The sequence below is a fragment of the Salminus brasiliensis genome, chromosome 4 (genome assembly GCF_030463535.1).
Source record: "Salminus brasiliensis chromosome 4, fSalBra1.hap2, whole genome shotgun sequence".
NCBI lineage: Eukaryota > Metazoa > Chordata > Actinopteri > Characiformes > Bryconidae > Salminus > Salminus brasiliensis.
In genome coordinates this window covers 9,836,087-9,849,108 of record NC_132881.1, presented here as the reverse complement: position 1 = coordinate 9,849,108, position 13,022 = coordinate 9,836,087, and the positions used below count along the sequence as shown (strand labels likewise).

At 40.8% G+C, this 13,022-nt stretch overlaps 2 non-coding genes across 2 annotated transcripts; both read left to right on the top strand.

Moving 5' to 3' along the window:
• The first annotated feature begins 5,489 nt into the window (after positions 1–5,489).
• On the top strand, positions 5,490–5,579 carry trnar-ucu (transfer RNA arginine (anticodon UCU)). Its single transcript is given in 2 exon segments — positions 5,490–5,526; positions 5,544–5,579. It is a non-coding gene; the product is annotated as a tRNA-Arg (tRNA).
• Positions 5,580–6,412: 833 nt separating this feature from the next.
• trnar-ucu (transfer RNA arginine (anticodon UCU)) lies at positions 6,413–6,502 on the top strand. Its single transcript is given in 2 exon segments — positions 6,413–6,449; positions 6,467–6,502. It is a non-coding gene; the product is annotated as a tRNA-Arg (tRNA).
• Positions 6,503–13,022: the final 6,520 nt, after the last annotated feature.

Below are 13,022 nucleotides of genomic sequence, written 5' to 3'. Positions count from 1 at the left end.
GATGCTGTCTCCGAGGAACTCAAGGACCTGGAAAAACACGGCATAATTGAGAAAATTGATGCGTCTGAATGGGTCTCTCCAATTGTGGTCACCAAAAAAGAGAACTGGTGGCATACGCATGTGTGTTGACCTGAGGGAACTTAACAAGGCTGTGATTAGGGATAGCCATCCATTGCCACTGATTGAGGACATTCTGTCAGAACTGCGTGGCGCCGTGATGTTCTCAACTCTGGATTTGAAATCTGCTTACCATCAACTGACGCTGCATGAAGAGAGTAGGGGGCTCACTGCTTTCATTACACATGAAGGACTGTACCGGTACTGCAGAGTCCCATATGGACTGTGTTCAGCCCCAGCAGCTTTCCAAAAGATGATGATGCAGATTCTCAGTGGCATGAAGGGGGTGCAATGCTACCTTGATGACGTCATTACATATGGATCGTCAGAGGCGGAGCATGACGCCAACCTGAGTGCGGTGTTGCGCAAAATCAATGATGCTGGACTGAAGCTCAATGTTAACAAATGCCAACTCCGGCAAACCACACTAAGCTTCCTTGGTCAAAAGATTGGACCAGAGGGTCTGCTGCCAGATGACTCTCATGTTGCTGCTATTCTGAATGCACCGTCCCCTTCCGATCCTGCAACCTTGCGCTCTTTCCTTGGCCTGAGTGCATGGTACAGCAAGTTTGTGCCAAATTACGCAACTGTCGTTGAGCCCATGAGAGCTCTTCTTTGAAAAGATTGTTCATTTCACTGGAACAAGACAGCTCAAGCAGCATTTAAGCAAGTCAAGCAGTTGATTGTGCATAGCACTGCACTGGTGATGTTTGACCCCAGTAAGTCAACCATTGTTTCAACAGATGCCTCAGACTATAGGGTAGGTGCAGTCTTGACTCAGATGGACAGTAACGAGACTCCCACTGCCTGAAACTGACACTGCATACGCAGAAGAGATTGAGTCAGTGGCTGCCATACTCACTGACCTGAGTGCTGTGTCTGAGGAAGACTTCCGTTCAGAATGTAATGACTGTCCAGTGTATTGTTGGGTATTGTGCGTACCAAACAACGCCTTAGAGAGTTGTACTGGTGGCCCAAAATGGACTCTCAGATAGAAATATGCATTAAGAACTGCTCAACCTGCCAACAGAATGACAAGACAACTGTCACCCATGATGCTCCACTGCAACCAGTTCCCCTACCAGCTGCTGCTTGGGAAAAGGTGTCCGTAGACATCATAGGCCCATTTGAGAAAGCTCCTCCTGATTGTAGATTTGCCATATCACTGGTAGATTACTTTAGTAAATGGCCTGAAGTAGCGTTTGCTCACCGCGTTGACACAGCTACTATTATACAGTTCCTGACTGCCCTTTTCTCTCGAGAAGGAATCCCAAAGACGCTGATAAGTGACAATGGTCCTCAATTTCTCTCTGCTGAGTTTGCTGACTTTCTCAAAGAGAGTGGAATACAACACCTGAGATCTTCAGTGTACTACCCAAGAGCTAATGGAGAAGTTGAGAGATTCAACAGAAGCGTTAAGGACTGCTTACAGACTGCATCCATTCAAGGAGAACCCTGGAAGTCATTCCTGAGAACTTACCTGAGGGACTACAGAGACACTCCTCATTCAACCACTGGAGTATCCCCATCAGAACTGCTCCATGGCCGGCGAATGAGAACAAAGCTACAGGTGATCGATATGCCTGCCCCACTAACAGAGAAGAAAGCGATGCGAGAAAGAGTGGGGAGTAAACAACAGAAAATGAAAGCGTACACCGATCAGCAAAGACATGCCAAGTCTTCCAACTTCCGGCCTGGTGACAAAGTGAGGGTGAGGAAACCATGGAAAGTGAAGAAAGGAGAACTGAAGTTTTCTAAACCTAGAACTATCGTGACAAAGAAAGGACCGGATACATACTTGTTGGATGATGGAAGAACCTGGAACTCCTCACATCTGTCCGTACTTCCCAACTTGAGCACAGATGTGGATTCTGATAGGGCAATGGACTGTACTGATACAGGGACTGACCAAATAACTAACTCTGACTCGGTTAGCCAGTCCAGACCTGTCAGAATTAGAAATGCACCTAGCTGGACTAAAGATTTTGTTATGGAATGATCATAAAATGTGATTTACAATATTCAGGTTTTAGTTAAAGCGTTACTGTTACATTAATAATACTGTCAGGTTCTTCTGAGTTACAAGAAGTATTCTTTGTTCAAGAGGGAAGATGTGTCCATATGCAATGTGTTTAATGCATATATTAAACAAATTCGTTGTTACGGATTTAGGACACTGGGGGGCACTAGTGGACTGTTTGAGGTAAGAGAAAGAAGAGAGGAAAGGAGGGGAAGAATAAAAAAAATAGTAAGCTCTCTGTTCCATAATCGTGTGTGGTTAATGTCTGACTCTGAACGACAAGTCAACACAACAAGCGCCTGTCTAGTAAACAGGAGATCCTGGCTTGGAATCCCAGCGGTGCCTCTTCCTTGGGTAATCTTTAATCAGTAACTGCTACAATGAGTAAATCAACCCTTTTTTTATTGGCGTCAGACTATGACTAACAGTATGCAGAGCTTTGGTGTGTGCTTAGACTTGCAGATAATCATCAGACCACTGGGATTTACATATGCACAGTAAATGTATTATTTGCCTCAAATATTAGCAGCACTACTGTTATTTTATAGGAAGGTTGGCCAAGGAACCAATTTCTTCACCTGGGCTCTGTGTCACAGTGGATAGCGTGTTGGTCTTCTAGATAAATAGCTGGAGCAATTCAAAGGTTGTGGGTTCAAGTCCCACCAGAGTCGAGAGTGTTTCCTCTTCTTTATAGCTCTGTCTACTACCTTTTTGTACTTTTATTTGCAAGATTTTCTCTAGTCTTTTTACCTAATTAATAGCAATTTCAAACTTTCAGAAATATTCTGTTTGATGTTGGGGTATTGGAACATATTTGTGCTGCAGAAGATTCTGCATGTATTTGTGAAAAGTGAGATGAAGCAGTTTGAAATGTAGGATTTTAGCCTTTTCTGAATCAGAATGATGTTTGCTGATCCATTAAAAGATGTTTAAACGGAACCTGAAGGGTAAACAAAAGATGCTAAGTTTTGTGTGTACATTCTGCGTGACAAGGTCTAGTACTCTGTACATGTATATGATAGGTTTAAGCAATTGAGACAAGCTTTCAGAGTTGATGTTATTTGTTTCTGGAAAATGCAGAGGTTCCTAATCAGGGAAGTTGTTTTTGCTGTCTGTGTAAAGTTTGTATGCAAGAGAATGTTTTTGAGTTTGCCTGAAGCTATATTGTATTGATATAAAAAACGAGTCACGTAGGGTGCCGTGGCTTAGTTGGTTATAGCGCCTGTCTAGTAAACAGGAGATCCTGGGTTCGCATCCCAACGGTGCCTTTTCCTTGGGTAATCTTTAATCAGTAACTGCTACAATGAGTAAATCAACCCTTTTTTTTATTGGCGTCAGACTATGACTAACAGTATGCAGAGCTTTGGTGTGTGCTTAGACTTGCAGATAATCATCAGACCACTGGGATTTACATATGCATAGTAAATTCATTATTTGCCTCAAATATTAGCAGCACTACTGTTATTTTATAGGAAGGTTGGCCAAGGAACCAATTTCTTCACCTGGGCTCTGTGTCACAGTGGATAGCGCATTGGATTGCTAGATGAATAGCTGGAGCAATTCAAAGGTTGTGGGATTGAGTCCCACCAGAGTCAAGAGTGTTTCCTCTTCTTTATAGCTCTGTCTACTACCTTTTAGTACTTTTATTTGCAAGATTTTCTCTAGTCTTTTTACCTAATTAATAGCAATTTCAAACTTTCAGAAATATTCTGTTTGATGTTGGGGTATTGGAACATATTTGTGCTGCAGAAGATTCTGCATGTATTTGTGAAAAGTGAGATGAAGCAGTTTGAAATGTAGGATTTTAGCCTTTTCTGAATCAGAATGATGTTTGCTGATCCATTAAAAGATGTTTAAACGGAACCTGAAGGGTAAACAAAAGATGCTAAGTTTTGTGTGTACATTCTGCGTGACAAGGTCTAGTACTCTGTACATGTGTATGATAGGTTTAAGCAATTGAGACAAGCTTTCAGAGTTGATGTTATTTGTTTCTGGAAAATGCAGAGGTTCCTAATCAGGGAAGTTTTTTTTGCTGTCTGTGTGAAGTTTGTATGCAAGAGAATGTTTTTGAGTTTGCCTGAAGCTATATTGTGTTGATATAGAAAGCCGCTCAGGTAGGGTGCCGTGGCTTAGTTGGTTATAGCGCCTGTCTAGTAAACAGGAGATCCTGGGTTCGCATCCCAACGGTGCCTTTTCCTTGGGTAATCTTTAATCAGTAACTGCTACAATGAGTAAATCAACCCTTTTTTTTATTGGCGTCAGACTATGACTAACAGTATGCAGAGCTTTGGTGTGTGCTTAGACTTGCAGATAATCATCAGACCACTGGGATTTACATATGCATAGTAAATTCATTATTTGCCTCAAATATTAGTAGCACTACTGTTATTTTATAGGAAGGTTGGCCAAGGAACCAATTTCTTCACCTGGGCTCTGTGTCACAGTGGATAGCGCATTGGATTGCTAGATGAATAGCTGGAGCAATTCAAAGGTTGTGGGATTGAGTCCCACCAGAGTCAAGAGTGTTTCCTCTTCTTTATAGCTCTGTCTACTACCTTTTAGTACTTTTATTTGCAAGATTTTCTCTAGTCTTTTTACCTAATTAATAGCAATTTCAAACTTTCAGAAATATTCTGTTTGATGTTGGGGTATTGGAACATATTTGTGCTGCAGAAGATTCTGCATGTATTTGTGAAAAGTGAGATGAAGCAGTTTGAAATGTAGGATTTTAGCCTTTTCTGAATCAGAATGATGTTTACTGATCCATTAAAAGATGTTTAAACGGAACCTGAAGGGTAAACAAAAGATGCTAAGTTTTGTGTGTACATTCTGCGTGACAAGGTCTAGTACTCTGTACATGTATATGATAGGTTTAAGCAATTGAGACAAGCTTTCAGAGTTGATGTTATTTGTTTCTGGAAAATGCAGAGGTTCCTAATCAGGGAAGTTGTTTTTGCTGTCTGTGTGAAGTTTGTATGCAAGAGAATGTTTTTGAGTTTTCCTGAAGCTATATTGTGTTGATATAAAAAACCAGTCAGGTAGGGTGCCGCGGCTTAGTTGGTTATAGCGCCTGTCTAGTAAACAGGAGATTCTGGGTTCGAATCCCAGCGGTGCCTTTTCCTTGGGTAATCTTTAATCAGTAACTGCTACAATGAGTAAATCAACCCTTTTTTTATTGGCGTCAGACTATGACTAACAGTATGCAGAGCTTTGGTGTGTGCTTAGACTTGCAGATAATCATCAGACCACTGGGATTTACATATGCATAGTAAATTTATTATTTGCCTCAAATATTAGCAGCACTACTGTTATTTTATAGAAAGGTTGGCCAAGGAACCAGTTTCTTCACCTGGGCTCTGTGGTGCAATGGATAGCGCATTGGACTTCTAGATAAATAGCTGGAGCAATTCAAAGGTTGTGGGTTCGAGTCCCACCAGAGTCAAGAGTGTTTCCTCTTCTTTATAGCTCTGTCTACTACCTTTTTGTACTTTTATTTGCAAGATTTTCTCTAGTCTTTTTACCTAATTAATAGCAATTTCAAACTTTCAGAAATATTCTGTTTGATGTTGGGGTATTGGAACATATTTGTGCTGCAGAAGATTCTGCATGTATTTTTGAAAAGTGAGATGAAGCAGTTTGAAATGTAGGATTTTAGCCTTTTCTGAATCAGAATGATGTTTACTGATCCATTAAAAGATGTTTAAACGGAACCTGAAGGGTAAACAAAAGATGCTAAGTTTTGTGTGTACATTCTGCGTGACAAGGTCTAGTACTCTGTACATGTGTATGATAGGTTTAAGCAATTGAGACAAGCTTTCAGAGTTGATGTTATTTGTTTCTGGAAAATGCAGAGGTTCCTAATCAGGGAAGTTTTTTTTGCTGTCTGTGTGAAGTTTGTATGCAAGAGAATGTTTTTGAGTTTGCCTGAAGCTATATTGTGTTGATATAGAAAACCAGTCAGGTAGGGTGCCGCGGCTTAGTTGGTTATAGCGCCTGTCTAGTAAACAGGAGATCCTGGGTTCGCATCCCAGCTGTGCCTTTTCCTTGGGTAATCTTTAATCAGTAACTGCTACAATGAGTAAATCAACCCTTTTTTTATTGGCGTCAGACTATGACTAACAGTATGCAGAGCTTTGGTGTGTGCTTAGACTTGCAGATAATCATCAGACCACTGGGATTTACATATGCATAGTAAATTTATTATTTGCCTCAAATATTAGCAGCACTACTGTTATTTTATAGGAAGGTTGGCCAAGGAACCAGTTTCTTCGCCTGGGCTCTGTGGCGCAATGGATAGCGCTTTGGACTTCTAGATAAATAGCTGGAGCAATTCAAAGGTTGTGGGTTCGAGTCCCACCAGAGTCGAGAGTGTTTCCTCTTCTTTATAGCTCTGTCTACTACCTTTTTGTACTTTTATTTGCAAGATTTTCTCTAGTCTTTTTACCTAATTAATAGATTTTAGCCTTTTCTGAATCAGAATGATGTTTGCTGATCCATTAAAAGATGTTTAAATGGAACCTGAAGGATAAACAAAAGATGCTAAGTTTTGTGTGTACATTCTGCGTGACAAGGTCTAGTACTCTGTACATGTATATGATAGGTTTAAGCAATTGAGACAAGCTTTCAGAGTTGATGTTATTTGTTTCTGGAAAATGCAGAGGTTCCTAATCAGGGAAGTTGTTTTTGCTGTCTGTGTAAAGTTTGTATGCAAGAGAATGTTTTTGAGTTTGCCTGAAGCTATATTGTGTTGATATAGAAAACCAGTCATGTAGGGTGCCGTGGCTTAGTTGTTTATAGCGCCTGTCTAGTAAACAGGAGATCCTGGGTTAGAATCCCAGCGGTGCCTTTTCCTTGGGTAATCTTTAATCAGTAACTGCTACAATGAGTAAATCAACCCTTTTTTTATTGGCGTCAGACTCTGACTAACAGTATGCAGAGCTTTGGTGTGTGCTTAGACTTGCAGATAATCATCAGACCACTGGGATTTACATATGCATAGTAATTTTATTATTTGCCTCAAATATTAGCAGCACTACTGTTATTTTATAGGAAGGTTGGCCAAGGAACCAATTTCTTCACCTGGGCTCTGTGTCACAGTGGATAGCGTGTTGGTCTTCTAGATAAATAGCTGGAGCAATTCAAAGGTTGTGGGTTCGAGTCCCACCAGAGTCGAGAGTGTTTCCTCTTCTTTATAGCTCTGTCTACTACCTTTTTGTACTTTTATTTGCAAGATTTTCTCTAGTCTTTTTACCTAATTAATAGCAATTTCAAACTTTCAGAAATATTCTGTTTGATGTTGGGGTATTGGAACATATTTGTGCTGCAGAAGATTCTGCATGTATTTGTGAAAAGTGAGATGAAGCAGTTTGAAATGTAGGATTTTAGCCTTTTCTGAATCAGAATGATGTTTGCTGATCCATTAAAAGATGTTTAAACGGAACCTGAAGGGTAAACAAAAGATGCTAAGTTTTGTGTGTACATTCTGCGTGACAAGGTCTAGTACTCTGTACATGTATATGATAGGTTTAAGCAATTGAGACAAGCTTTCAGAGTTGATGTTATTTGTTTCTGGAAAATGCAGAGGTTCCTAATCAGGGAAGTTGTTTTTGCTGTCTGTGTAAAGTTTGTATGCAAGAGAATGTTTTTGAGTTTGCCTGAAGCTATATTGTGTTGATATAGAAAACCAGTCAGGTAGGGCGCCGTGGCTTAATTGGTTATAGCGCCTGTCTAGTAAACAGGAGATCCTGGGTTAGAATCCCAGCGGTGCCTTTTCCTTGGGTAATCTTTAATCAGTAACTGCTACAATGAGTGAATCAACCCTTTTTTTATTGGAGTCAGACTATGACTAACAGTATGCAGAGCTTTGGTGTGTGCTTAGACTTGCAGATAATCATCAGACCACTGGGATTTACATATGCATAGTAAATTCATTATTTGCCTCAAATATTAGCAGCACTACTGTTATTTTATAGGAAGGTTGGCCAAGGAACCAGTTTCTTCACTTGGGCTCTGTGTAGCAGTGGATAGCGCATTGGACTTCTAGATGAATAGCTGGAGCAATTCAATGGTTGTGGGATCGAGTCCCACCAGAGTCAAGAGTGTTTCCTCTTCTTTATAGCTCTGCCTACTACCTTTTTGTACTTTTATTTGCAAGATTTTCTCTAGTCTTTTTACCTAATTAATAGCAATTTCAAACTTTCAGAAATATTCTGTTTGATGTTGGGGTATTGGAACATATTTGTGTGTCACATATTACACGCAATGATTCGGTAACATCATTTAAAAAAGGCGCCCAATCAGGTGGCCGAGATACATACGATCGAGCAAATCAGAGTATGCAACGTCATAAGTCTCCACCTATTCATTCAATAGGCCCTGTAGGCCGAAGGATTTAAAGGGTCAGTGTTTGTGCGGCGGTTAGGGTTAGAAGATAGCCGTAATAATCATGGCTTCTGTCACAGATGCACCCAAAAAAATACGACCGACCCTAGCAAGAACAAAAATGCGCTTGAAAGACACAGACACGATTCATGCGTGGCGTTTGTCTAAAGGCGGTTATTTCGGGTTCTATTTTGATCAAGAAAATGACAGAGTTGTGTTGTACAGCGGAGCGACGTCAAGAGTGGAAGACACAGCTACCCATTTCACCTTGCATCGCTATGACTGGGGTAATTTCAAGAAGCGCACTGCTGAATTGAACAATTTTATGAAAAACAGACCTAAGGGTACTAGTCCTGTATTTACAATACTCATAACACCCTGGAAACCACCAGGCCAAGCATCGTCATACACTTTTGGCTTACAAGCCTTCGGCGATGAGGACGGATCCAACGCCATATGTCTGTCTACCTTGCACAACCACAAGCGCTCAGCGAGCGACGTTTTGCTTGAAAAAAAAGATTACCACGTGACGGTACAGTGGGATGACTGGAAAGAGATATATGAAGATTTTGTCGGAAACGTCGAACGATTGTTTGATGAGCTGGAACGAATCAAAGGTATGGAGAGATTAAAAATGAGACTGAATGATCATTTTGATTCCAACATCAGCTATCCGTTTGTAAAGGTTCACGATCTGGAAATCAATCGTGTGTTTGTGAAAGAGGTTGGGGGCGGAGTCAAAGTTGTGACCCACACCCCAGAACGCAGAGTATAAAGTCAGATCCTTGTACCGGTCATCAAGGAACTCTTAAACTTGTATTCCTACGTTCCTAACACGGAAAACATTTCCTCTGATTTACCTCAGACTGAAGCGATGGTGGAAATCGACGGTTGTGTAAGTTCGGCTGTGCTTTCCATCATCCGTGCTGTGACGGGTGATCTGATGGACAAAATCATTGAAAGTGATATGCGTGAAAACTGCAATGGATGCGCCATCGACCACCCCAGCCAATTACAGCACACCTGCTTGTTTGAGCCTGAAGATCTGTACCTACACTTTAACGCTAAAAGGCTGTTGGCTGTTTCCGACTTTGGAAAAACTCCAAACCGTTGCTGAAACGGTCGTGTGCGAATTACGAGATGAACATGACTTCAAAACATCTCTGCAAGAGATCAAGGACAAAACTGCAACTGTTTACAACGATGGAGTGAAAGAAGATATTATCGACTATTGGAACTTTCATTGCTCTCTGGACCCCCTTGAACCGTCTCTGACATGGGTATCATCGTCTCTTCCGCCAAATCCTTCTCCAAGAAATGCCTGAGGACCCGGGGTAAATCTCTGCTCCGCAAAATGATTGAACTGCGAGTCCATGATGAAACGTGTCTGAGACAAATTTCCGCAGATGACGCTTTATCAAAATTAGACAGAAAAATGGAAGTTGTGCGATCTTCATCCTCGAATTGGAACATTTTAATTTCTGTTGCGGCAAATAGTTCATACCCCTTACACGAATATATGCATCACGTTTTGTCTCATATGTTTGAAATATCAACCGAATATAACTCCGGTCACTTACTATGTATCTTTACCTATGTAACCGACGTGTGTGTTTTGAAAATGATAAACAAGGAAAATGTGGATGTTGAAAAAACAATTGACTCTTTGTTGTCTTTTTTAACGGAACATAATGTAAATATCTTTCATATTGCGAGACTTTTGTAAGAATAAGTGTTGATTACACAATCGTTTTTTGACCATTATTGCAGAGACACGGCGATATGTCCGAGAGGTTGTTGAAGAATATATATTATAATCCCTCAAATCCAGGGTCTTATGGAGGGGTTGAGAGTTTACAAAGAGCCGTCGTTGAGAAACTAGGTAAAAGGGCAAACGACAACGATGTTAAAAAATGGTTAGCGGCTCAGGATGCGTATACTCTTCACAAACCAATTTGTGTGAAATTTAAAAGAAACAGAGTTTTTGTGAAAAATGTTGATGAACAATGGCAAGCCGATTTAGTGGATATGACGAATATGTCGGATAGTAACGACGGTATGAAATTTATGTTGACGTGTATCGATATTTTATCTAAATATGCTTGGGTGCGCGTATTACGAAACAAGACCGGAGTTGAGGTGAGCAAAGCTTTTGATTCCATTCTAAAGGAAGGGCGAGTTCCGAGAAAACTACAAACCGATCAAGGAAAGGAATTTTTTAACAAAAACTTTCGAGGCTTAATGAAAAAGCACAACATTACTCACTTTGCTACGGGTACAGGACTGAAAGCTTCCGTCTGCGAGCGGTTTAACAAGACGCTCAGGAATAAAATGTGGAAATATTTTACGGCCTTTAATACGAGAAAATACTCTGATGTTGTTCAGGATTTGGTTGACGCCTACAACCACAACTACCACAGCAGTATAAAAATGAAACCCGCAGAGGTCAATGAAACAAACTCTTTCAAAGTATTTAAAACCTTGTACGGGTTGTTTCCTTCAAGAACAAAGAAACTACGGTTTAAGTTTAAGGTTGGTGACGTTGTTAGGATTTCACGCTTAAAAAGTCAGTTTGAAAAAGGTTACGAGCAAAACTACACGGATGAATATTTCACAATTTCCGAACAGATACCGAGAGAGCCTCCGGTATACAAACTGCAAGACGCCGATGGTGAGAAGATAGAGGGTACGTTTTATGAACAAGAACTGCAAAAGATTATAGTAGGAAAAGATAAATCATTTAAAATAGAAAAAATATTGGATGAAAAGGTACAAAATGGTAAAAAGAGGTGTTTAGTGAAATGGGTAGGGTGGCCCGATAAATTTAACTCTTGGATTCCGTCCAAGGACATTGTCAAAGTTTAAATCGTTGAGACGATATCCGAATGAAAATCATAATTGGTGCACCATGGAAGAGAGTGGGTTCTTTGTGACTCTACCGAGCAACTCATCCCTCGACGTTTATCCTAACAATAAGATTTCGAATTACACTACTAAATTTGCTAAACCCATCGAGTTGGTTGGCGATTGGGAGGTGGCACTTACAGAAGTGCAATATCCCCATACATGGTACTCTTTGAGAAATTGGGAAAGTCTATTTTTTGTACGTTATGACAACGGCGTTACCATAGATTATCATACCTGTCAAATGAGCCAGGGGTATTACCGTGAATTGGTTAACGAAATGAACAGGGTTTTAAAACTTTTAGGCCTTGAGGTAAGAATTAAATACAACCCCCAGACCAACAAAATCCGTTTGGACACAAAGAAGCCCTATTCCCTAAGTACATACGGAAAACTGGCGCACGTGCTGGGTCTGGAAGAAAAAAAAGAACTCACGCGTGAAAACCCAGAGGCTCCCTATCCTTCCGACATTTACGGGGGATTTTACACAATGTTTGTGTATACAGATATTATTCATTATCAAAGAGTAGGGGATAGTTTTGTACCTTTGTTGAGGTGCGTACATATAAGCGGTAAAAACAACGAAATTGTCACATTAACCTACAACAAGCCACACTACGTACGTGTGAGTAAGAATCTGATAAGCGATATAATCATCGAAGTCAAAACTGACCAAGATCTGCATGTTCCTTTTCTCTACGGGAAATTTGTGGCTAAACTTCACTTTAGACCCGCAAAACATTCTTTTCGTGATTAAACGATGATTCGCCCAAGGTATGCGGACCCTCAGGTCTACGTGGACTACTATCAGCAGCAAGCCGGGCATGGTCTCCCTGGCTATCACGGAAGTCTGACCATGTATGGGTCGGGGTTAGGTGGAATCTTTAAAGCGCTTTTTAGGATGGCCGTTCCTATTATAAAAAGGGGATTCACTATCGCAAAACCTCATTTAAAATCCGCAGCAAAAGGTATCGTAAGCGATGTGGTGAGTAACATCGTCACAAACAGAACTGAAAAACAGGAGGGATCAGGACTCGCTATGATAACCTACAAAAACGCTAGGTGGCCTCCTGGAAGGAGGTACGTCATTCCGAATAAAAAACGCAAGATCACGCAAGGTAAAGTCAGAGTAAAAAAGACCAAACGAAGAGGAAACAAGCGTTCTACCTCATCATCATCATCATCATCATCATCATCATCATCTGTCAAACAGAGAAAGGTGAACATTTTTTAAAGCCATGGCTTTCCTGCACAGTCTATCGTCAGAATGCACCAAGTCGGAATTAGATATTTTTACGCTACCGTACACCTAAACGAGCATTGAAAAGTATGTTTACATCGAAATACCGCCGCTTTCAGCCGTAACGGATAATGGACCCCTGGAGTTTTTCGTGGCGGGCAATGGTGAAGACTATCTAGACTTGAACAACACTTTTTTACATCTCCGGTGTAAAATCACAAACACAGACGGCACCGACATAGCTAACGATGCTAAGGTCGGAGTTGTGAACTATCACATTGCGTCTCTCTTTTCTCAAGTAGACGTTATGCTGGGAGATCGTCTCATAAGTCAGTCGAGTAATACGTACCCCTACAGAGC